Below are 2,500 nucleotides of genomic sequence, written 5' to 3'. Positions count from 1 at the left end.
CTGGCCAGGACGAAGTCAGGGGAAACCCTGATGGAGGTCCGTAGCGATTCTGACGTGCAAATCGATCGTCGGAGCTGGGTATAGGGGCGAAAGACTAATCGAACCATCTAGTAGCTGGTTCCCTCCGAAGTTTCCCTCAGGATAGCTGGTGCTCGTACGAGTCTCATCCGGTAAAGCGAATGATTAGAGGCCTTGGGGCCGAAACGACCTCAACCTATTCTCAAACTTTAAATGGGTGAGATCTCCGGCTTGCTTGATATGCTGAAGCCGCGAGCAAACGACTCGGATCGGAGTGCCAAGTGGGCCACTTTTGGTAAGCAGAACTGGCGCTGTGGGATGAACCAAACGCCGAGTTAAGGCGCCCGAATCGACGCTCATGGGAAACCATGAAAGGCGTTGGTTGCTTAAGACAGCAGGACGGTGGCCATGGAAGTCGGAATCCGCTAAGGAGTGTGTAACAACTCACCTGCCGAAGCAACTAGCCCTGAAAATGGATGGCGCTGAAGCGTCGTGCCTATACTCGGCCGTCAGTCTGGCAGTCATGGCCGGTCCTTGCGGCCGGCCGCGAAGCCCTGACGAGTAGGAGGGTCGCGGCGGTGGGCGCAGAAGGGTCTGGGCGTGAGCCTGCCTGGAGCCGCCGTCGGTGCAGATCTTGGTGGTAGTAGCAAATACTCCAGCGAGGCCCTGGAGGGCTGACGCGGAGAAGGGTTTCGTGTGAACAGCCGTTGCACACGAGTCAGTCGATCCTAAGCCCTAGGAGAAATCCGATGTTGATGGGGGCCGTCATAGCATGATGCGCTTTGTGCTGGCCCCCGTTGGGCGAAAGGGAATCCGGTTCCTATTCCGGAACCCGGCAGCGGAACCGATACAAGTCGGGCCCCTCTTTTAGAGATGCTCGTCGGGGTAACCCAAAAGGACCCGGAGACGCCGTCGGGAGATCGGGGAAGAGTTTTCTTTTCTGCATGAGCGTTCGAGTTCCCTGGAATCCTCTAGCAGGGAGATAGGGTTTGGAACGCGAAGAGCACCGCAGTTGCGGCGGTGTCCCGATCTTCCCCTCGGACCTTGAAAATCCGGGAGAGGGCCACGTGGAGGTGTCGCGCCGGTTCGTACCCATATCCGCAGCAGGTCTCCAAGGTGAAGAGCCTCTAGTCGATAGAATAATGTAGGTAAGGGAAGTCGGCAAATTGGATCCGTAACTTCGGGATAAGGATTGGCTCTGAGGATCGGGGCGTGTCGGGCTTGGTCGGGAAGTGGGTCAGCGCTAACGTGCCGGGCCTGGGCGAGGTGAGTGCCGTAGGGGTGCCGGTAAGTGCGGGCGTTTAGCGCGGGCGTGGTCTGCTCTCGCCGTTGGTCGGCCTCGTGCTGGCCGGCGGTGCAGGATGCGCGCGCCTGCGCGGCGTTCGCGCCCCGGTGCTTCAACCTGCGTGCAGGATCCGAGCTCGGTCCCGTGCCTTGGCCTCCCACGGATCTTCCTTGCTGCGAGGCCGCGTCCGCCTTAGCGTGCTCCTCCGGGGGCGCGCGGGTGCGCGGATTCTCTTCGGCCGCCATTCAACGATCAACTCAGAACTGGCACGGACTGGGGGAATCCGACTGTCTAATTAAAACAAAGCATTGCGATGGCCCTAGCGGGTGTTGACGCAATGTGATTTCTGCCCAGTGCTCTGAATGTCAACGTGAAGAAATTCAAGCAAGCGCGGGTAAACGGCGGGAGTAACTATGACTCTCTTAAGGTAGCCAAGTGGCGGCGGTGTGGCTGCATCCGGACTTGGCTTTTCGAAGTGCGGTCTTGATGTAGTCGTGCTGCTGCTGCGAGGTGCCTTCCTTGGGTTATAGTTACAGGGAGAGTGATGCGCAATACATGGGCCTAGCCCTCTTAGCCTCTCCTCTCCTGCGGTCTTCTCCCCTTCTCGTGGGCCCGCTGATTTTCGCAGAGTGGAAGACCGCACCAGGGGCTTGGGGGGGTTACCAGCCCCCCCTCGCACTATCCCTTTGTTTAGTTGGGGGCAGTAATCAGAGAATAAGTGGTGGCCCTTCCGCTGAAGGTGCCACCCCAACTCCCCCAGCACCTAGCCGGCCAACCGGCCGTGCCGAAAATCTTGTAACTTTTGCAGCTGAATACACCTGTAGTGAGTGCCACCGCAGCTTCACCACCAAGAACGGTCTCGGGGTCCATCGCCGCCGCCAACACCTTGCGGCCGCCAACGCGGAGATCGTCACGGAGAGGCATCGCGCGAGGTGGACGGAGGAAGAAGTCCTGTCGCTCGCCAAGGCAGAGGCCGAACTGTTCCTCGAGAGGGACGCCCGGTTCTTCTTTGTAAATCAAGAACTCATCAGGATGTTCCCCGACCGAACGCTTGAGGCAATCAAGTGCCGACGGCGGCAAGCTGCCCACAAGCAGCTTGTCCGCCAATTCATGGAGGCGCTTGAGATCGGTCGGGGGGAAGAGCCGGCGTCCCGCCGGGGAGCAGCGAGCCCGCTGTCTGACGCGGGCGAGGCCGCT

At 59.8% G+C, this 2,500-nt stretch overlaps 1 pseudogene; it reads left to right on the top strand.

The window, feature by feature from the left end:
* Window positions 1–2,500, top strand: part of LOC124774429 — a 7,960-nt pseudogene that overhangs the window by 1,154 nt on the left and 4,306 nt on the right.

The sequence above is a fragment of the Schistocerca piceifrons genome, unplaced genomic scaffold, assembly GCF_021461385.2.
Source record: "Schistocerca piceifrons isolate TAMUIC-IGC-003096 unplaced genomic scaffold, iqSchPice1.1 HiC_scaffold_961, whole genome shotgun sequence".
Taxonomy (NCBI): domain Eukaryota; kingdom Metazoa; phylum Arthropoda; class Insecta; order Orthoptera; family Acrididae; genus Schistocerca; species Schistocerca piceifrons.
Note: the sequence above shows the minus strand (reverse complement) of the source record. Positions and strands in the feature narration are given on the sequence as shown.